The 22,945-nt window shown below is 43.4% G+C and overlaps 1 pseudogene; it reads left to right on the top strand.

The window, feature by feature from the left end:
* The first annotated feature begins 1,634 nt into the window (after positions 1 to 1,634).
* Positions 1,635 to 2,128, top strand: LOC106700945 (cofilin-1 pseudogene; annotated as a pseudogene).
* The last annotated feature ends 20,817 nt before the right edge of the window (positions 2,129 to 22,945 follow it).

Raw genomic sequence — 22,945 nt, 5'->3', positions numbered from 1 at the left:
CCTGGGTGTTCATTGGAAGGAATGATGCTGAGGCTGAAACTCCAATACTTTAGTCACCTCATGCAAAGAGTTAACTCATTTGAAAAGACCCTCCCTGATGCTAGGAGGGATTGGGGGCAGGAGGAGAAGGGGATGACAGAGGATGAGATGGCTCGATGGCATCACTGACTCAATGGACGTGAGTCTGAGTGAACTCCAGGAGTTGTTGATGGACAGGGAGGCCTGGCGTGCTGCAGTTCATGGGGTCGCAAAGAGTTAGACACAACTGAGTGACTGAACTGACTGACTGAAATGTAGGTACCTAATAGATATCTATTAAATAAATCAACGAGATTAATAATATGTGAAAATACCAGTTCCACTGTTTTATCAACAGCAATGAATTTACTATTTGATTTTTCTTGCCAATCTAGTAGGCAAAAATATCATCTTGGCCAACAAGAAATTTGCCAATTTCTTTGCTTATTGAAAAGGTTGAACATTTTTTTCATTTCTTAGCCATTTCCTCTTTTGAGCCTTATTTGTTTAAAAATCTTTCATTCATTTTTCAATAACTATTCATTGAATGCCTTCACCATTCTGGATATTGGGGCTATCATGGTGAATAGCATTGCTATCATAGAACTTTTATTCTAGAGGGGAGAAAAATGACATGTAAACAAATGCTCACCTATTTGGGGAATGGTAAGTGCTGTGAAAAATAAAGCAAGGTCAGTAGCTTAAAGAGAGACTAGGCATGTTTTCCCATAAGGTACTCATGCAGCATCTTTCTGATAATATCACTTGTGAACCAAGGGGATGAACTAGGAAGATATTGGGAAGAGGGGTGTTGCAGGCTTCGGGAACAGCACATGCTGTTGCTGCTGCTAAGACACTTCAGTCGTGTCCGACTCATGAGAGACTTAAAGGCAGGGACATAACCTGGTACTTTGAGGATGTAGCAGGAAGCCAGTCTTGCTGAAGCAGAGTGAGCGAGGGGAGAGCAGCAGGACATGAGATTGAAGAGGTAACAAGCTGGACCATGTAGGGTCACCTAGGCAATTGTTAGGCCTTTTGACTTTTCTCTGGAGTGATACAGGAACCACTGGAGGGTTTTGAGTTGAGGAATGACGTGGCATGACTTACTGTTTAAAAAAGATTGCTCTGGCTTCTCTGTGGATGAAGTGATCGGGGGCAAGTAGGAGGAGACCAAGTAGGAGGCTATTGCAATATTTTTATGGAAGATGATGATAACTTAGCCCAGGGTAACATTGAAAATAAAGTGAGGAGTCAGATTCTAGATACATTTTGTAGTAGAGCTAATAGGGCTTGATGATTGATTGGAAGTAGGACTGAGTGAGGGAAATGAAGCAGTCAAGGATGATTGCAAGGTTCTGATTTGAAAAAATAGAAGGATGCAGTCTACTGTGTTCTTTATTCCTCTTTGGAGCCATATTTGGTATTTTAAATGACTCCAGAAAAAGTCATGTCAGAAATTAAAGGAACAGTGTACTGGTGTGGGTGTGGTGCTCACTTCCCAGATGTAGGCGGAGGTTGATTGAAAGTGATCATGGTCTTGAGTTAGCTCCCTTCAGCAGTGCAGGGCTCCCATCTTCTCTGGCTCACCTTGCCATATCCCTCTCTCTTCTGGAAACATGGCCTCCTGTGTGGCTGTCTCTGATGGCAGCATCAGGGATTTTTTGACATGCAGGTGAACAAGCCATTGAGGTGAAGAACCACAAGAAAGTGGTGCTTTTATTTCTGAGTAAGCACAAGAAGATCCTCTGGGAGGAGGGCCAGGAGATCCTGGTAGGTAATGTAGACCAGGCTGATGATGACTACTTGCCCACTTAGGCAGGGCACCACCGGAGGAGGGCTGCCACTACATCCTCTATGATGCAAACTAGAAGACCAAGGGGAGTGAAAAGAGGATCTGGTACTTATCTTCTGGACCCCTGAGTCTGCATTCATTAAGAGCAGAATGATCTATGCCAGCTCCAAGGACCCCATCAAGAAGAAGCTGAAGGGGATCAAGCATGAATTATGAGCAAACTGGTATGAGGAAGTCAAGGACTACTCTACCCTAGCAGAGAAACTGGTGGTGGTGGGGGGAACAGTTCTGTTTCTCTCTGGAGGGCAGCCTTGGTGAGCCCCCTCCAGCTCCCTGCCTGGAGTAGAGGGCAGCCCCAGACCTACCCACTGGGGTTGCAGGCTGCCCGCTTCCTAACCTGAGAGATCTGGGGGATTCCAACTGGGGGAAAGCAATCTCTTTATTTAGTCACCAGACAGCCCCCTACCTCGTGGACTTTCCTCTTCTTCCCTCCATCCCTGATGGCCTGGCCTTCCTAAACCACTTTTAATCTTCTGATTCCTCCTGAGGTAAAGCAGACCAAGTGCCTCCTTAGTACTGCAGTTCAGGGAGGGTCTGTATGTTTTCAGAGACACTCTCCTACTCCCCACTTATTTCTCCTCCTTCCCATACTACCACCTTCTAACCACAATAGCGAGGCTGTGCTCATCTCTTTAGTTCTGTGTGTAAAGGGAAAGTCGAAGAGATGACCTCACCCCTTGTCTCATGGTTGCAGCCATTCATGGAAGCAGGACCAGTAAGGAACTTTCCGTTAAAACACTCATATGTACATGAGTGAGCACACACACAATTTTTTTTTTTCCCTCAAATGTGATCTGTTTATTGACCATGGCCACAGTGATTGGTTCGGGGTTGGGCATGTGACCTTTGATGATTCAATCAGAGACCCAGGACTTTCACTGAATGATTTGGGATGGCTGTTCCTGCTAGAAATGAACAAGGAAGCAAGCTTGGCTCCCTGAGGCTTATAGTAGTTCTCTGGTTCCTTTGATAGAAACCAGCCTTAGAATGAACTTGACATCATGGAAAGGAGAGAAAAGAGATAAAAAGAAAGGTTATTTCTTTGTGTGTTTGACATGGTTGAGTCACTATATCCATCCTCCCCTGAAATCTGTCCAGAGATGTTCAGTTACAGGAGCCAACAAGCTCCCCTCTCTCGTGTACATCAGTATGGGCTGTGTTTTCTGTTACTTGCCACCAGGCACCTCCTGCCTGCTTGGAGCGGCTTTCCATGTACATGCTGTCCATAGCTCTCAGGCAGAATGCTCTCACCACCTGGTATCTCAGAACACAGGAAACAGTCACCCCAGAAAATCTGCAAACCATTTGAGGCTTAGGTTCAGAGAGTTACATCATGTTCTGAGAGGAAAGACCACCTTTGGAGAGTACGCCATCAAAATCCTGGAGGAATGGATCCCAGGAACTGTCAGAGCCAAGAACATCACCTGGCATCAGTTGATCTCAGCTGTTCCCCGAGCAGTGAGGGCTGGGCATCCTTCCTGAAATGGAGGGTCTTTGGCAACTTGCTTCTGGATAGTGATGTGTTTACGGTCATATCCACCAATTGCCGGAAGTGTGGGGTGGAAACTGATTCTGAATGCACAGTCTCCTTGAATACCAACATCCTGCTTCATTATTTGTTTCTGAAAACCTTTACCAGTTTGTGCTCCTTTCAGGACAGTTTGGGATCATGATGAACAGGACTACCTGGGCTTCTTCTCTCCTCACTTCCCTGGGGCTGTTGAACCCCAAGGGGTCCCAGGGCCGAGTTCAGCTGGCAGGTAAGGGCCTTACATTCCAGTCCCAGTAAATCCTCTGCTAGGCACTTGAGATCTTCCAGGATTGCTATAGGGTGGGCTTCCCAGAGCCTGTCTCCCCAGTTGTCTTGATTATCATCAGTTTGAAAGGAATTCTAGTCTAGTGACCATAAGCATCAACAGCCTGCTGCCAGACTGTTGAGATTTGCATCTTAGATCCACCACCAAGGACTGTGCAAATGACCTTACCTCTCCCTGCTTCAGCTTCCTCCTCTGCAAAATGGAGATAATAAAACCAAACAAAAACACAACTATCTCCATCGCCTAGACTTACTTGGAGGAGACATGAGTTTCTACAGTCTTTGAACAGTGTCTGGCATCAGTGAATATTAGCTGTTAGGCTGCCTGTAACTTGCTACTAAATAATGATACAGAAACACCAAAGCAAAAATGAGTTGGGAGAGAAGAAACAGAAATGCCTAGAAGCAAAGACTACCGTTGAATGTCTGACAAAAAAGAGACTGGTCAGGGTGCCTTTCAACAAGGCTCAGTCTCCTCTCTCCAGCCAGGGTGGAGTCTCTGGGCTGGAACCAACAAGAAGGAAGGGGAAGCCCAGCCACCTCCTTCCTGTTGCTGTGGCCAGCAGCCCCTGTGGCTTCTTTTTTTTTTTAATACTGCATTAATATTCCTCCTCATAATAACTACCACTCCTCACTTTAACATTGAAGTTTGCAGAGCTCTTTCATACCTCTCTTTATTCCCCTTCCAAAATGATACTCAGAACCAGGTAGAATCTATTGTTTTCCTATCTCACCGATGGGGAGAAAAGGTCTTAGGCTTGCCGTCCAGTTTCAGTAATATTCAGAATATGCAAATATTGTGGATTCTCTCTCCGTGTGTGTGTGTATATGTGTATATATATGTGTGTGTACATATAGATGTAGTGTCCTAGGGCACAGTTTGCAAACAACACGCCTACTTCATTTCTTGGAGCTGACTTTTCTGCCCGGTCATTATAAACGTGTTTGATGGATGCCCTCATTGACTGAGAACCTGGGAAATTTATGAAGTTTACTTAGAGGTATACTTTGTGTCAAGTGAAAGTGAAAGCATTAATCACTCAGTCTTGTCCAATTCTTTCTGACCCTATGGACTGTAGCCTGCCAGACTCTTCTTTCCATGGGATTTCCCAGGCAAGAATACTGGAATGGGTTGTCATTACCTTTTCCAGGGGATCTGCCTGACCCAGGGATTGAACCTGGGTCTCTTGCATTGCAGGCAGATTCTTTACCTGCTGAGCCACCAGGGAATTCCTGTGTCAAAGTCACAGTCATATAAAAACAAAGTACTAAACCTCATATCTTAGCCCCTAAAAATATTGATAACAGTAAACTGGATAAATGGATACCTGTTAGCTGCTCCTCAATCAAATTCCCAGAGTACAGACCTCTGTACACACACTGACCCTAAATATCACGTGTCTCTTTCTGCCAGGGTTTCTTACTCGCAAGTATTATAATTTTTATTTTAGAAATTTTCTGCAATTAAAAACTGCATTGCTCTTCTTTTGTTTTAATAATAATAATGGGTAATTCATACTGAACATCACATGTACCAGGTATTGCCTTAAGAACTTTATTAAATCATTTACTTCTCACAGAAATTCAGTTAGGTAGTCACTATTACTTTTCTCCCTTTACACATACAATTACTGAGGCACAGTTTGCTGCTGCTGCTGCTGCTAAGTCACTTCAGTCGTGTCCGACTCTGTGTGACCCCATAGACAGCAGCCCACCAGGCTCCCCCGTCCCTGGGATTTTCCAGGCAAGAACATTGGAGTGGGTTGCCATTTCCTTCTCCAATGCATGAAAGTGAAAAGTGAAAGTGAAGTCACTCAGTCACGTCCGACCCGTAGTGACCCCATGGACTGCAGCCTACCAGGCTCCTCCATCCATGGGATTTTCCAGGCAACAGTACTGGAGTGGGGTGCCATTGCCTTCTCCAGAGGCACAGTTTACCTGCCTCTATTAGGTTTAAACTCAGGTAGTTTGGTTTCAAAACCAACACACTTAACTACTATATTAGTCTACCTGACCGAGGTAGAATTTTAATAACACGAGCAAAGCTAAAAAGTGGGAAAAAAAAGTTGAAGTATAATTCTAACACTCAGATATAACTACTGTTAACATCTGATGTATATTAAGGACTATAAATCAGGCAGGTGGTGAGGTGGAAGGGAAGCATATACCAGAATTATTTGGGGAGTTTTTTTAAAAACACATATGCTTAAAGTTGTCTCCCCAAGGAGGAAGGGCAAGCATGAGGATTTGGTGGAAAAAATTAGGTGTTACTAAAATAAACAGCCTCCCCTTTTCCCTTCCATGTTCCAAATACCATCCTCCATCCCAACTGAAAGCCACTGGTGTTTCTTTGCAATCTTTTTTCTCTGCACAGCTACATTTGTATACACAAAAATACACACTTATGAGGGACAAGTCAAAAACAAATGGTTGTAAAAAAAAAAAATGCCAGGGCAAGCAAGAGATGCTGGCTCATAGTAAGATAACATTCCTAATTGGCCTGGATTCTTACTGTACCTTCAGGGCACATCAGTGAGACAGAGTTTCCAGGTTGGAACCTGGTAGGCTTTTCGGCATTAATCGCTCTTCCTGTGAATTTGTTGTTTTGTGATTTGGCAGGTGGAAGCAGCCAAGTTATTTTTCTGCCCAGGTTCTCCCAGGGGCCTAGTACCCTGGGCTGATTTGTGCTTCACTGTTTTCCAGACACAGCTCCGTGCCAGGGCCCTGGATGGCTGCCTGGGCGCAGAGCATTCCCTGTGCAGGCGAGCCTGAGAGCCTGGGGAGAAGAGGCAGGGCGAAGCCAGCAGAATGCCTGGTGTGTTTAGGAAGGAGTGAGAACCTGAGCCCCTAGGGAGAGCCGGAATGCGGTGCTTCCTGTCTCGGCTCTGTGACAGCCCACTGTCGCCCCTGTGACCCTACGCCCTGGTATCAATTTACTCTCCCGTCCCCTTAGTGGACTGGGTGCTCCTTACGGCAGAAGGCAGGTCAGTTATTTTGTCTTCTTCCTCTTTATATCCTGACTGCCTGGAATGGCACCTGGAACAGAGTAGGAGCAGCAGCTCCTTGTAGGAATGAATTATAGGTGTGACCACAGCCAACATCCAGGGCTGCTCTGTGCCTCAAAGGCAGCTTAACAAGACAGTTTCCCACCCAATCTTCACAACAGCTCCATAGGGGAGAGTCTAGAGCCTATTAACTAGGCAGAGAGAATTTGAGTAACTTGCCCAAGGTCACACAGATCCGTGGCTGGCTACAAGGAAACCCAGGAAGCTGAGCTCCAGAATTCATATTCTCTCTCTCTCTTTTTAAAAATGTATTTATTTGGCTGTGCCAGGTCTTCTTTGCCACACGTGGGATTTTTAGCTGTGGCACATTGGATCTAGTTGCCTGAGCAGGGATCAGTTGCCTGACCTTGCATTGGGAGCATGGAGTCTTAGCCACTGGACCACCAGGGAAGTTCCCTGAGTTCAGGTTCTTAATCCCTACCCTGTGCTGCTTCCCCATGCTTCCCTCTCCTTCCGCTCATTGGCCAGCTGTGAACTGTGCATGTGTGCTCAGTCGTGTCTGACCCTGTGCGACCCCATGGACTATAGCCCGCCAGTTTCCTCTGTCCATGGGATTTTTTCTAGGCTAGAATACTAGAGTGGGTTGCCATTTCCTTCTCCAGGGGAATCTTGCTGACCCAGGGATTGAACCCATGTCTTCTGTGTCTCCTATATTGGTGGTTGGACTCTACCACTGAGCCACCTGGGAAGCCCAGAGTGATCACCTAAAGTTTCACTGTAGCCCATCACTCTCCTGACCAAGAACCTTCAAGGCCGGCCCCCCAGGGTCGGGTATAGGCTATCTCCTATTGTTCCTAGTCACCTCACCATATCAGAGGCAGTAGGAATTTGATCCCAGTTCTATTTACTTGCCGAGTAACCTTGGACATGTCACTTGACCTCTCCCCACCTCATGCTCCTCAACACACAGGAGGGCAGTTACAGTACCAATTTCATGCTATGCTCATGAGGGCTTAATAATCATCTGCTGTGGGAACTGCTTGGGCCCTGGGTTTGCAAACTTTTTCTGCAGAAGGCCAGATGGTAAATGTTTTCAGGTTTCTGGCCATACGGTCTCTGTCACAACTACTCAACTCCACCACTGTTGTGCAAAAGCAGCCAGACAATAGGAAAAAGAGTGTGGCTGGGTGCCCGTCAAACCTTATTTATGGCCTCTGAAATTTGAATTTCAAATAATTTTTTGTGTCATGAAATATCCCTCTTAAATCCCCCACCCCCTACAACCATTTAAAAAAAAAAAGTAAAAACCTTTCTTAGCTCAGGGAGAGGACAAAAACAGGTGTTGGTCTAGATGTGGTTGCTAACTCCTTCTTTGGAACATTGATACAGAGGATGTGCTCAGTAAGTCCAAGAGAAACACTGTGAAATAGGAGCACAAAGGAGGAGTTTGTTAAGTGCTGAGGCCTTTGACTTGGTGGGGAGGTGTGGATGGAAGAGACAGGCCAAATGTCAGAGGCTGAATCAAGGAATTGACATCTGCTAAGCACCCAGTCTGGCCAGGTACCACTTTCTATGTATCTTCCCACTCTGTCTTCGTGCTGACACTAACCTTCCATCCTATTTACAGAGGAGATGAGTGAGGCTCAGTGAGGTTAAGTAACATGTCCAGAGTTGCACAGTTTTAAATATTAGAATTAGGATCTGAACCTAGTTTTTACAGGATACCATAGACTCTGCTTTTTCTTCTACACCATTATGTACTGCACACACGCTGAGAATCTACCACGTGTAAGGTGCTGTGCCAGGTCTGGGAACACAGGGCATAAAAGATTTCACTCTGTCCAGATGGAACGTATGGTGTAGTAGGAGAAAGTGAAAGTGAAGTCGCTCAGTTGTGTCCGACTCTTTACGACCCCTTGGACTGTAGCCCACCAGGCTCCTCCATCCATGGGATTTCCCAGGCAAGAATACTGGAGTGGGTTGCCATTTCCTTCTCCAGGGGATCTTCCCTAACCAGGGATTGAACCCAGGTCTCCTGCATTGCAGGAGCCACCAGGGAAGCCCATAGTAGGAGACCAGAGATCTAAATAAGTTATAACTCAGGGTGAAAACGCCGATGAGAACACATGGGAGGGGATCAGAGCTGAAGATTCTAACCCACATCTGGGAAATCAGAGTGGGCTTCCTGAAGGAAGTGATGTCAAAACTGAGACTGCAGGTCAGCAAGGAAAGACCCAGGGAATAATAACACTGAGTTCCAGTTTCTTGTCTGCTCAACCAGGTTGTCAGTGGGCACTCCCTACCCCTGAGAAACCTGGTTCTAAGATTCATGGCCTTTGAGATTCACGGCCTTTGATGGTCCCTTCCCAAGATGGCCCCTGAGTCCTCTGTCCTGAGGTGTTCTCTGCCTCTACCTCGCTCATCCTGAAATGCTATCATGATTTTGCCCCACAGCTCTCCAGAGATAAGACTCAGCCCCTTCTCTATTTTCCTCATTACTTACTTCAGTATCGCATGAATTGGTGAACCTGACTTAAGATTTTGGTGGAGGGAGGCAGGCATCGTGGGGAGGGTCCCTTTCGGAGCACAGGGTTTCCGCCCTCTCCTGGCCCCCCACTTCCTCCCTGGAGCTGCAAGCAAAATCCTCTCTTTGTCTTGCTGGGAGCGGCCCGCCTACCTCCGTCCCCAAGGATCTCGGTTTTTACTTCTAGCAAAGGATTTTCTCAACAAACACAGCTCTACCTTCCTAAGAGGAATTCTGATGAATAAAACGCTCTTCTCTTTACACGTGCATTGTCTCATCTGATCCTCCTAGCAAATCTCCAACAGAGCCATCATTGTGCCCATTTTACAGACAGGGAAACTGAGTAGCCAGGTGGTGGCACTGAGAGTAAAGAGTAGGACTGTCTGAATCCAAAATCTCCATTCTCAGCTACTCTATCCTGCTTTCCAGTACCACTTGGATTGGATCTGAGGAAGAGAGGGGTTGGGAGAGAGGACAAGGAAGATGATTAGATATCAGAAGCTGGGTCCATAGAAAAATATGAATTTCACCAGCGATGCTAGTCTGCAGTGACTTACATCTCCACAACCTTAGGGCAATTATTTCTCACTCTTGTATTTTTTTTTCTTTTTGGAGCGGGAGAATCAGACCTGATTGGCAAAAGTCACCAACACCCTCAAACAGACAAGGCTCCTTTATTAGACGATTAGAATTGCCCTAACAGGTCAGGGTGATCGTGCTCAGCCAGCTGTGGCCTGGCTGTGGACACCCCAAAATGCTCAGGCCTGGGGCTCATTCCACCGGCTGGGCCTGAGGACCCTCCTGAAAGTAGTGCTGTTTTTTCCTTATCAGGGAGCAGATGCTAGGGAGACAGGGAGAAGAGGAAACAGGAAATGAGAGAGAAAAGGAAGTGGAGGGGGGGACAGTTCTATATGAATACAAACCATGTTAGGTTTACAGTGAATCCTGATGCTGAAGCCAGAAACGCTAGACCCATTCACACAGGTGGAGGTTTGGGGCCAGCTCTTCTGAGAGCTTGGTTCCAAGTCTGGAAAATGAAGTTATTATGAAGCCAGTGTCTCAACCCAGGAATCAAGGCCTCATTTCCAGCTAACAGAAGACTTTGGAGACTAGCAACACCCGGGTGCTAGAAGCTTTGAACCTCGCCCACGTGTGGGTATGTGAGAGCCGTGTGCCCAGAGGAAAGCCTGACGTGCAGCAGAGAACAGGGAGCCCCGCCTTCAGGAAGTCTTGAGAGAGGAGCAGCAAAAATGTGCTTCCTCTTCCCTCCTCTCTCCAGCCCCGAAGGTCACTGTGGGCTGACAAGCCCTCCCCCTACACCCTGTGACTTGAACCTGGCTCCCCTCGCCCCACCCCTGCCCTCACTGTCCCCCTCTGCTGCATTGGGCCCCTCTTTATACTTGTCTCTGTCCTGGCTGGGCTGTCCAGTCTTTGCACCTTTGCTCTGAAAGACAATGGGAACCAAAGGCCACTGTCACCATGGCATATGCGCATTGGCCCCAGTAGGTCTGCATCTTTTAATGGTGGGTGGCAGTGGGTGGTACACTGGGAGGCCCAGGAAGTAGGAAATCCTCTTCAGCATCTAGGGGAAATATGCTCAGAACAGCGTCCGGTCTGTGGTAACTACAGGGGAGCTGTTAGCTGTCATCCTTGCCCCCAGCCCAGCTCTGAGGTATGTGAGAGTGAGTGGACAAATGAATGAGGTGGGGATGGAGGGAACCTTGAAGGTTAAACACTTGAGGCTGCTTGGGGCAAGTGCGTGTACAAAGGCCCAGCAGTAGGAATTAGCAAGGTGTCTTGATAGAAATGTGAGTGGACCAGAGGAAGACAGTGGAGCGGTCACAGTAGAGGGATCAGGTTACAAATCCTCAGGTTGCTTAGGGCTCTTGATTGCCAGCCTAGGCTATTTGAATTTTATCCTGTAGGCAATGGGGAGTTGGCTAATTTGACATGATTTTGCTATCGCAGATTTAGACTTGGTACTTAATTGAGCTCTCACAAAGTTCAAAAGTACAAGGTTCAATTTGGTACCAACTTGAGCTCTTGCTTTGTGTTTGAGTTCTGTGTTTTTTCCTTCTTTCCTTTCTCCCTCCCTCTCTTCCTCTCTCCTTCCCTCCTTCCCTCCCTCTCTCTTCCCCTTCCTCTCTCCCTGCCCATCTCCCCTCTCACTCTCACTTTCTCTCCTTGCATTTCCCCTATTCAAAAATTTTATGCATTATATTTTTTGTGTCGTTGGTAACTAATTACCATCTCCTGGGAATCTTCATGTCAATTGCTGAGAAGTTTGGAAATGTCACACGTTCTTTTTTTTCTTTATTCAGCAGGATTAACCAGCTAGTTGTACAGTCTGCACAGAAGGGAGGGCATCTCACTTGTCACCTCTGAGGTTGTCTGATCCTGTCTTGTTGCACCAGACACTTAATTTATGCTATTAGGGTTATCATATGCAACTCTCATTTGAGTTACCAGGGGGTCTCACTCTCCCCAGTCCTAATAGACAAATGGTTTTCAACCAGGGACCATTTTGACCCTCAGGAGACATTTGACAATGTATGGAGACATTTTTAATTTTCATAGCCTGGGTGTGTGTGTGTAGGGGGCGGGGGTGATTTAGTGGGACATTTAGTGGGAGGGGGCCAAAGATGTTCCTAAACATTCTACTATGCACAGGATAGCACCCACAATTCTTTGGATAACAGAGAATTATCCAGCCCAAATATCAATAGTGCTGAGGTTGAGAGATCCTGGATTAGACTGGAACCTCTGACCAAGAGAGGAGAGTGAAATAAACTGAGGGTCTGTGTGGACAGGATCGGGATGAGGAATGATCTGAGGAAAAGATCCACCAGAACCAACTGTGCTGAGAAGGACTAGGCAGCAAACAAAACCCAGAAATTTAAAAATTATGTTTTTTATGAGCCAGTGCAATTCATCTCTTCTTGATTGACTCTATGGAGATAATAAATTACATTTTTTGGTTCTGAAGGGCTCCCAGCAAGAGTAGCTACAGTTGTGTTGGGCATTGCAGTGTTGCCAGTAACAGCCTTTGAAGCCCCTCATAGCTTCGACTTTAAGGAAATACAGGTAATAGTCTTAGAAGGGAGCAGGCGCTAGACATCTGTTTTGATGGGAGAAATAAAGCATCGAAAGTATTTTTCTAGCCCAAGTGGTAAGACACTGACCCTGATCCTCTTAGAAAGAAAGTAGTTATTAACTCCGTGTGAAGGATTCGGGACTCTGATCCTGGTGGTTCCCTGAATCAATAATCCTGCTCACAGATCTGATGTCCAGGATCTCCGTACAGTAAGCTCTGTGTGCCTGGCTCAGTCCTCAGTCTGATCCCTCTCCCGTGTCCGTACTCATTGCCATGTGCTCTCATCCACTCCCGAGGCTTTCATCCTCTCCGGGGTCCTTCACACTAAAGAGCAATCCCACTGCATCTCCCCAGTCCTTTAACTCTCCTGATTTCCGTGGAGGACCATTTCACATCTTCCTTCTGCTTGAATTTCCAACATCCCCTTCCCCATCACTCAGCACTGATGACCTGACTTCCTGTTTCCCTGAGGAAACAAGTAATCAGAAGCCACTCCCACGTATTTCATCACATGTACCAACCTCTGTCCTTTTGTCCTTTTCTTCCATTTCTACGGTCCAACTTTAGATTCTGCCCCATCTGCCGCCAGACAGACGTTGCTGCTTCTTTCTCCTGGATTCATGCTCCCCCTATGCCCTCAACTGGATTATTACTGTCAAACTTACTTAGAATATATTCTATATTTTGAAAATATCTTCTTTGACCTTGCACTTTCCTTCAGCTGTGGCCCCAGCCTCCAGTTACCATAACAGCAAAAGAGAACTGCCTCCTTATCCCCTCCTCCTCCTCTGTCCTGAACACTTTTTTTTTTTTAAACTCTCACTCATTGAATCACCAGCAAATCCTACTCGTTTCAAGGTCACTGTGACCTCCACCTGGCCAAATTCCATGGTTAATTTTCAGTCTTTATTGAGACATTCATCAGCATCCATCACAAGGCTCATTCTCCCTCTCGACTCTCCCGTGACAGCCCAGGAGAGCATGGTGGTTTCCTTAGCTGTGAAATGTCTTCAACACAGGGAACGCTTGGAGATGATGAAGTCAATCACATCCATAGCAGGAAGTTTTTTAATGTGAAGTTTGGAAATAACCTTGCATTTGATATTTTAAGTGTGTGTGATGTTTAAACAAATTTGATATATTGGAGAACCATTTGCTACATGAAAAGACTTTTGTAAAGAGTAATCAATTATATCAGTTTGTAATCAATTATGGAACATGTAAAAGAATTTTGAACCTGTTATACTACATTTATAAGTGTAATTTTATTAGTTTAACAAGAATGACTGAAGTAGTCAGGATTCTTTTTCTTTTTTTTAGTAGATTAATTCTGAGTTAGTTAATTAACACAGGCTAAAAGTCAAAACCTGGATTCTAAAGCCAAACTGTATGGTTCACAAAGTAATTCAGATATTGTTAGCTACGTAACCTGTTGAAAATTACTCTCTGTACCTCAGTTTCCCTACATTTGAAACAGAGGTGATAATACTTTAAGATATCTGGTTGAATTGCTGTGAGAATTAAATGAGTTAACAATGTAAATTGCTCAGAAAGGTTTCTGAGCCTAGTCAGGGCTGTCAGTGTTAGCTGTCCTTGAAAAGCAAATCACATATATTATATTAATAGATGCAGTTAAACACCTTTAAATTTGTTTAATTAACTAAGTCTAAGTGGAACCAACCCCTTAATAAAGTCTCCCAGAAAGTAAGTTAAGATTTTGCATGATAAATAGCACAATTGGCTTTGTAAAAGGGGGTTTAAAAGTTTAAAGGAAGGTGGTGGTGGTTTAGTCACTAAGTCGGACTCTTGCAACCCCATGGATTATAGCCTGCCAGGCTCCTCTGTCCGTGGGATTCTCCTGGAGTGGGTTGCCACTTCTTTCTCCAGGGGATCTTCCCAACCCAGGAATCGAACCCACGTCTCCTGAATTGCAGGCAGATTCTTTACCAACTGAGCTACACGGGAAGCCCCACTTAAAGGAAGGAGTTGAATCCTAATTTGTTACTCCAATAAATCAAATATGGCTTACTGAGAGGAAAAAAAAAACAAAAAACCTGTGGTCTCAAAACAGTCTTTTTCTGTACAACAGAGTTGTCCTCTGGGATTAGCTAACTTTGTAAATTCACAAAGGCAAAACTAATCTCCAAGGAGCCTTGGCATCTTCTAGTTGCCTCTGGATTTCTGAGGGGCCTGTGGTGTGAGAGGGAGGCTCATTCAGTGGGCTAACCCTGAGGCCAGCTCCCTCCCACCCACCCTAAGCCTTAGCGACTCCACTTAGATCAGTGCACTAGGAGGGGTTTCTGCCTCAGACTTCAGGGAGTGAGAGTTTGGGCTCCAGTGAAGTTCTAAAATATCATTGTTTTATTTGGATGATGACCTCATCTTCTTTAAGCTTAAATTTTTAGAGGCTCCTGAGAAGCATTATTCCAAAGGTAATACGTCTTTTAACCAAAGTCATGCTATTGAACTCCATACAGCCCAGGAAGAGGAAAGTCAGAGTGTGAATTCCAACAGTGAGGGTCTGTTATAGACTCAAGGGCTGGAGCTGGACAGGGCTCTCTCTTACCACACAGTGGTTGCAAACCAAGAAGCTGCTCACTTCTTGGAGTGGCGAGAATCTGGCATCAAATGAAATCGCAGAGTCACTGAGTAGCACTTGCCAGTGTCTGGTGCATAGAAAGAGTGCCTTGACTATGTAATTTGCTTTGAGGCTGAATTCTCATCAATTCCTAAATTTTTCATTTTTTAAGAAGAGGGATCTGTAAACTTCGAAGGTAAAAGGACAGAGAATAAACATTTTAGAATTTGCAAGTCTAATGACCTCTGTCACTGCTGCTCAGTTCTGCCAATGTGTCACAAAAGTTGCCATACATAAATAAATGGGCATGACCCTCTTCCAATAAAACTTTATTTAAAAAAAAAAACAGGTGGAGGGTCAGATTTGGCCTGTTTTAGAGCAGTGCTTCTCAAACTCTTTCCACTATGACTGTTGGGTTTGTGTTCAACAGTTTCATTCAATAGATTATTGTTCCTTGCCTCCTTGATCCTGGACTCTGTCGTGTGACTGACTTCTGTCAACAGGATTGTGCCGTCCACTATATGTTGCCTTTCACCCAGGGGAATGTTAGGACATGAGGCAAGCAGAGGATTGAACTGTGCTTATGGGATGAGGCTTGCTCTTTTGTGCTTTTAACATTATGATGAGAAGAACTATTCCCAGGCAACTGCTGCCCCTTTAACCTGGACCCCAGTGACCATGGTGGGACAGATCTGGATCCAGCAGGGAGTGGCCAAGCTTGGTAGGATCTGCAGTTTGAAGTAAAGCTGCCCAGGTGAGCCCAGCCTAGATTAGCCAATCCTCAAGTGACCCACAGGTGAGTGAGCATATACTTTATGTATATATGCTCATGTAATACTTACACTAACTCTATGAAGTACGTAGGTATTATTATTCAGGTAAGGAGACTGAGGAATGGATGAGTTCAGTAACTTGTCCAGGGCCGCAGAGCTCGTACATGGCTACATGGTAGAGATTCGCAGTCGACAGGCCTGGCTCCAGAGTTCATGGTTAACTATACCTAGATATTGTCTATTCCACTATAATCCATTACATTTTTTTAAATTACATTAAAAAAATTGATGGTTGTAGCCCACTACATGGACTTCATGACCTATGATTTTTAACCTCCTCCAAGGAATTATTCTGTGACAAGAACCAAAAGCCAAATTCTCACTCGAGAATCTTAAAAACAAAATTTCCATAGTTGAATTATGTTCCTAGAGCCTGTCATCGCTGTGTTCCTTGCTGACCCCCAAGAAAAGTGCTTTGAACATGCTCGTCTGTGCCTTAGTGTTGAGGAGCTCAGCAGATAGAATAACTTGGGCCAGACATCCCCTCCCCCTCGCTCACCCACTTCCCTCCAACTCCCAGGTGCTGCAGAATCAACAGGAATTGGCAACTTCCTGACGAGAAAGAATGTCACCAGCATTTCAGGGAAAGCAAATGGCTGCCTCCTAATGCTGCTGGGGGCTCTTGGAGCTTTGGTCTCAGGAAGAAGAGCCTGAGTCTGAACAGGAAGGTAAAGTGTGATTCAAGGACAGGAGTTTCTGAGGGGTCCAGACCACCCACTGGGTCAGGGCAGGGCAAACCTCTGACAATTTTAGGATTTGATTGAAATGGAGGGTAGAATTGGATCATTATAGATATGACATGGAAATGAAAGTAGTTGTACCCTTAGATCCACTGTGGAGAGAATGCATAAGACCAACCTTGGGTAATAGCACAGCTGCTTAATTTTTTTTTTTTTTTTACACAATAGAAAAAAAGTCATTTAATTGAGAAATAACAGACATACCTCACTGAATGAGTTGAAGGTATACAGCCTGATGGTTTGAGTTACATATATTGCAAAATGACCATCATAATAAGTTTAGTTATCACCTATCATCTCACTTAAATACAATAAAAAAGTTTTCCTTAGGATGAGAACTTTGGGGATCTGCTCTTTTAACAACTTTCCTATGTATTATACAGCTGTATAAACTAGTCATCATGTTGTACATTCTGTCCCTGATACTTATTCATTTTATAACTGGAAGTTCACAGCGTTTGGCTGCCTTCATTCAATTTTCCCTTCCTGGACCCCATGCCTCTGGTAACCACAAGTCTGACCTCTTTTTTCATATGAATTTGATGGAGTTTTGTTTGTTTGTTTGTATTAGATTCCACATATAAGTGAGATCATACAGTATTTGTGTTTCTCTGCTTGACTTATTCACTTAGCAACATGCCTTCAAGGTCCATCCATGAGAAAAATATTTGTATAATATGTAATTAACAAGTTTCACATGAAAAGGAAATAGAAATACAATGTTCAGATATTTAGGAGCCTCAACTCAAAACTAATATTAGAGTATTGATTTAGGGGGGAAAGAAAGCTAAATGAAGGCAACTAGAAGTATGTAGAAAATGTTATTTATAGAATGACCTTTAAAATTTTCTGATGTTATTTGAATATTTTAAGTAAGAATAACAAATGAAACTCTGCCCCACTGCATCTTACCTCACAGGAGTGGTTTTCAGAGAGTCTTTAAGGCAGTGAATTAAAATCTTGCTATTGTCAAGGAACTAACAAAAACTTCCATGCTGTATGTGATTCTTTTTCTGTTTTTTTTTTTTTTACTTATCAAAAGAAAAACCCAGAAAGATATGTCAGGTTTGTGTAAATGAGGTATTCAGAAAGAGTGGCCAGTTTTGTTTTATGATCTTATGAAGGAAAATGTGTGTGTGTGTGTGTATACATATATGTACATATATATCTTGAACTAACAATGGGACTTCCTTTATATTGCAAATTATATCTTAATTTTTTCTTAAAAAGGATTTTTAAATGCAAAATGCAGCTGCTGCTGCTAAGTCATTTCAGTCGTGTCCGACTCTGTGCAACCCCATAGATGGCAGCCCGCCAGGCTCCCCTGTTCCTGGGATTCTCCAGGCAAGAACACTGGAGTGGGTTGCTATTTCCTTCTCCAAAGCATGAAAGTGAAAAGTGAAAGTGAAGTCGCTCAGTTTTTTGGTGTTAACCATACCTAGAGTCTGTAATTAACAGTACTGAATTTCAGGGTCTCATGCTGTCCTATATTCTTGGCTGCCTTTTCATTCTCGCTCACAGCACCCTCTGGGCTGTGCTTCAGTTTTACACCAGTTGTATCAACTACACTAGAGGAAGGGCTGGTCTGCTGGTGGAGATCCTTCAGTTCCAACCTACAGTCAACAACTGACCAAATTTTGCTTCCTTCTTGTTCCTTGGACAATCTTTGTTTGTACCAGGATCTAAGTTTATAAATTAAAAATTGTAGCTGGTTTATAAAAAATCCCATAAGACTCAAAAGAGAACAAGTAAAGCACTCTAATTGCCAATCAACCAATCATCAACCCATTTTTACCAAATAATCATAAGTCTTCCAAGACCTATGGAAGATTTCTATCTGGGATATCCACAGTGGAGATTCCTATATGGGATTTAGGAAACATGAGGTACCCATCTTCTTTTCTAGTTTTGGAAATTTTTATTTTGAAATCATTTTAGACATATAAAAGTTGCAAAAATACACTGAACTCCTATATGCTCTTCATTCAAAAACCATGATTATTAACAATTACCTAATTGTTTTTTTGTCATTCTATCATTGTGTGTGTGTATTATTATTTCTGAGGCATTGGAGTATACGTTCAGACACGATGCCCATTCACTCCTATACACTTCAATGTGTGTTTCCCAAGAATGGTGGAAATTCTCTCACAGTGTGACTACAGTTCAATTTTCATATTAGGGAATTAAGATTGACACAATATTAGCTTTTAATTTATAGTCCTTATTTGAATTTCACTAATCTGCCTCCTGAGAAACCTATATGCAGGTCAGGAAGCAACAGTTAGAACCGGACATGGAACAACAGACTGGTTCCAAATAGGAAAAGGAGTACGTCAAGGCTCTATATTGTCACCCTGCTTATTTAACTTCTATGCAGAGTACATCATGAGAAACACTGGGCTGGAAGAAGCACAAGCTGGAATCAAGATTGCTGGGAGAAATGTCAATAACCTCAGATATGCAGATGACACCACCCTTCTGGCAGAAAGTGAAGAGGAGCTAAAAAGCCTCTTTTTTTTTTTTAATTTTATTTTATTTTTAAACTTTACATAATTGTATTAGTTTTGCCAAATATCAAAATGAATCTGCCACAGGTATACATGTGATCCTCTTGATGAAAGTGAAAGAGGAGAGTGAAAAAGTTGGCTTAAAGCTCAACATTCAGAAAACTCAGATCATGGCATCTGGTCCCATCACTTCATGGGAAATAGATGGGGAAACAGTGGAAACAGTGTCAGACTTTATTTTGGGGGGCTCCAAAATCACCGCAGATGGTGATTGCAGCCATGAAATTAAAAGACACTTACTCCTTGGAAGGAAAGTTATGACCAACCTAGATAGCATATTAAAAGGCAGAGATATTACTTTCAATAAAGGTCCGTCTAGTCAAGGCTATGGTTTTTCTAGTGGTCATGTTTGGGTGTGAGAGTTGGACTGTGAAGAAAGCTGAGCGTCGAAGAATTGTGAGTCCCTTGAACTGCAAGGAGATCCAACCAGTCCATCCTAAAGGAGACTAGTCCAGGGTGTTCATTGGAAGGACTGATGCTGAGGCTGAAACTCCAATACTTTGGCCACCTCATGCGAAGAACTGACTCATTGGAAAAGACCTGATGCTGGGAGGGATTGGGGGCAGGAGGAGAAGGAAACGACAGAGGATGAGATGGCTGGATGGCATCACCGACTCAATGCACATGAGTTTGGGTGAACTCTGGGAGTTGGTGATGGACAGGGAGGCCTGGCGTGCTGAGATTCATGGGGTCACAAAGAGTCGGACAGGACTGAGTGACTGAACTGAACTGACTGAATTGTTTTAATAATTTCCTTTGTATCAAAAACAATTTCTATTTCTGGCCCAGGATCCAGTCAAGGGCCACAGTTTGCATTCTCATCTCCTCTGTAAACAGAGTTCTTCAGAATCTGTTTCATGACCTTGACATTTTTTAGAAATACTGACTGATTACTTTGTAAAATGTTTCTCAGTTTTGGTTCCTCTGAACTTTCCTCCTGGAAAGGTATTTTGGTCAGGAATACCACAGAACTGATGTTGTTTCTTTTCAGTATCATGAGATACACCATGTCAGTTTGTTCCATTCCTGGTGATATTAACTTTGATCATTAAGATGGTGTCTGCCAGCTTTCTCTACTGAAAAATAACTAATTTTCTCTTTGTAATTAATAAGTAATTTGTGACAGGTACTTCCTCATCAAATTTCTACTAATTTTAGAATCCAATTGATGATTCTTTCTGAATCAAGTATGACATTGACTAAAGGATGACTCTCCTACCCACTGCAGGTTTATTGAGGTTTGATTGACAACCAGAAGTTGTATACATTGTATAGTTGTACATATTGTAAAAAGTGTACAACTTGCCATTTTGGTATAGATATACATTGTGAAATGGTTACCACAGTTAGGCTAATTAACATCTGTCACCTCACATAGTTACCTTTCTTTTTATGTGTGTGTCGAGAGCATTTGAGATCTACTCTCTCAGCAAATTTCAAGTATATAATACATTATTATGAACTATAATCACCATGCTGTATGTTAGGTCTCCAGAACTTATTCACTCATCGTTAACTGAAAATTATACCTTTTGATCAACATCTTTCCATCCCATTCCTACCCTGCTGCCCAGCCCCTGGTAACCATTATTATTCTATTCTCTGTTCTGTGAGTGCAACATTTTTAATTTTTTATGATTCCTTAGCTAAGTGAGATCCCCACTCCAGTACCCTTGCCTGGAAAATCCTATGGATGGAGGAGCCTGGAAGGCTGCAGTCCATGGGGTCGCTGAGGGTTGGACACGACTGAGCGACTTCATTTTCACTTTTCACTTTCATGCCTGGAGAGTCCCAGGGACGGGGAGGCTGATGGGCTTCCATCTATGGGGTCTCACAGAGTCAGACATGACTGAAGTGACTCAGCAGCAGCAGCAGCAGCTAAATGAGATCATGCAGTAGTTGTCTTTCTGTGACTGACATATTTCACTTAGAATAATGTCCTCCAGTGTCATTCATGCTATCCAAAATAACAGTTTTCCTTCTTTTTCAAGGCTGAATAATATTCCGTTTATATTTTGTATATTAACCCTTTATTGAGTATGTGGTGTGTAAATATTTTCTCCCATTCCATAGATTGCCTTTTTGTTTCGCTGACTGATTCCTTTCCTGTACAGAAAATGTGTAGTTTGATTTAGTTCCACATGTTTATTTGGGCTTATGTTGCCTAAGCTTTTGGTGTCAGTCTGAAAAATTATTGCCTAGACTAATGTGTAGGAATAGCTCTTCAATTCTGATGTTCACCCAGACTGCCCTGGAACTTACCCATTCATTTCTCACTCTTATCCACAGGTCCTCCTCTCAATCACACACCTTCACCCCCACTCCCAAACACATACAACAGTTACATGAATCCTTTGTTTCTAAATTATTCTATTATCTACTCCTGGACCATCTTGACTTGAAAATCTATCCACTTAAAGGATTTAAAGAACTCTATTAAAAAAATTAGATATATTCAGGCAATGTTAAGTACTAAGAATTAAATGAAATAAGGATGGAAGTGTTGAATGGAGGTGGGACTGCTTTAGACACTGTGTTCAGGATTAGCCTTTTAAAATGAGACCTGCAGCATGAGAAGGAATCAGCCAGTGAAAATCAGGGAAAGAAGGTTCAACACTAAGGAAACTAATGGCTCAAAGACCTTGAGGCAAGAATCTGATTGTCTGAGGAAGCAGAAAGAATATGGCTAAGGATATTAAGACAATTTAGTGGAGAAAGAAGCGTTATCTTTTCCACACATGGAGCCAGAGAACTGGATAGCCACATGTAAAAGAATGAAACTGGACCCTACTTATACTATATTTAAAAATTAGCTCAAGTCATAGCCCTGAGTGTAAGTTCAGTTCAGTTCAGTCACTCAGTCGTGTCCGACTCTTTGCGACCCCATGAATCTCAGCACGCCAGGCCTCCCTGTCCATCAGCAACTCCCGGAGTTCACCCAAACTCATGTCCATTGAGTTGGTGATGCCATCCAGCCATCTCATCCTCTGTCGTTTCCTTCTCCTCCTGCCCCCAAACCCTCCCAGCATCAGGGTCTTTTCAAATGAGTCAACTCTTAGCATGAGGTGGCCAAAGTATTGGAGTTTCAGCCTCAGCATCAGTCCTTCCGATGAATACCCAGGACTGATCACCTTTAAGATGGACTGGTTGGATCTCCTTGCAGTCCAAGGGACTCACAAGAGTCTTCTCCAACACCACAGTTCAAAAGCATCAATTCTTCGGTGCTCAGCTTTCTTTACAGTCCAACTCTCAAATCTGTACGTGACTACTGGAAAAACCATAGCCTTGACTAGATGGACCTTTGTTGGCAAAGTAATGTCTCTGCTTTTTAATATTGCTGTCTAGGTTTGTCTTAACTTTCCTTCCAAGGAGTAAGCGTCAAAGAGCCAAAACAATAAAACTCTTCAAGGAAAATATAGGAGTTTATCTCCATGACATTAAATTACACAAAGCCTCTTTAGATAGGATGCCAAAAACATAAGCAGAGAAAGAAAAAATAGATAAATTGCAGTTCATAAAAAATTTAAACTTCTGTACTTCAATGGACAAAAAGTGGAAAAAACTGAAATGTCTATCAATTGATGAATGATTAAAGAAAATGTCTATATCCAAAATATCATAATATTATATTAGTAGAATACTATTCATCTGTAAAAAGGAACAAAGTGTTGATATAATCTACAACATAAATGAGCCTTGAAAACATTGTGCTTAGTGAGTGAAGCCACATATAATGATCAGATAGTGTAGGATTTCATTTATATGAAAATTCCAGAATATGAAAATCTATAAAGATAGAAACTAGATTAGTAGTTGCTTAGGGCTGCAGTTGGGCTTCCCTGGTAGCTCAGCTGGTAAAGAATCTGCCTACAATGCGGGAGACCTGGGTTTGATCCCTGGGTTGGGAAGATCCCT

The sequence above is a fragment of the Bos mutus genome, chromosome 5, assembly GCF_027580195.1.
Source record: "Bos mutus isolate GX-2022 chromosome 5, NWIPB_WYAK_1.1, whole genome shotgun sequence".
NCBI lineage: Eukaryota > Metazoa > Chordata > Mammalia > Artiodactyla > Bovidae > Bos > Bos mutus.
This window is presented reverse-complemented; position numbering and strand designations above follow the sequence as displayed.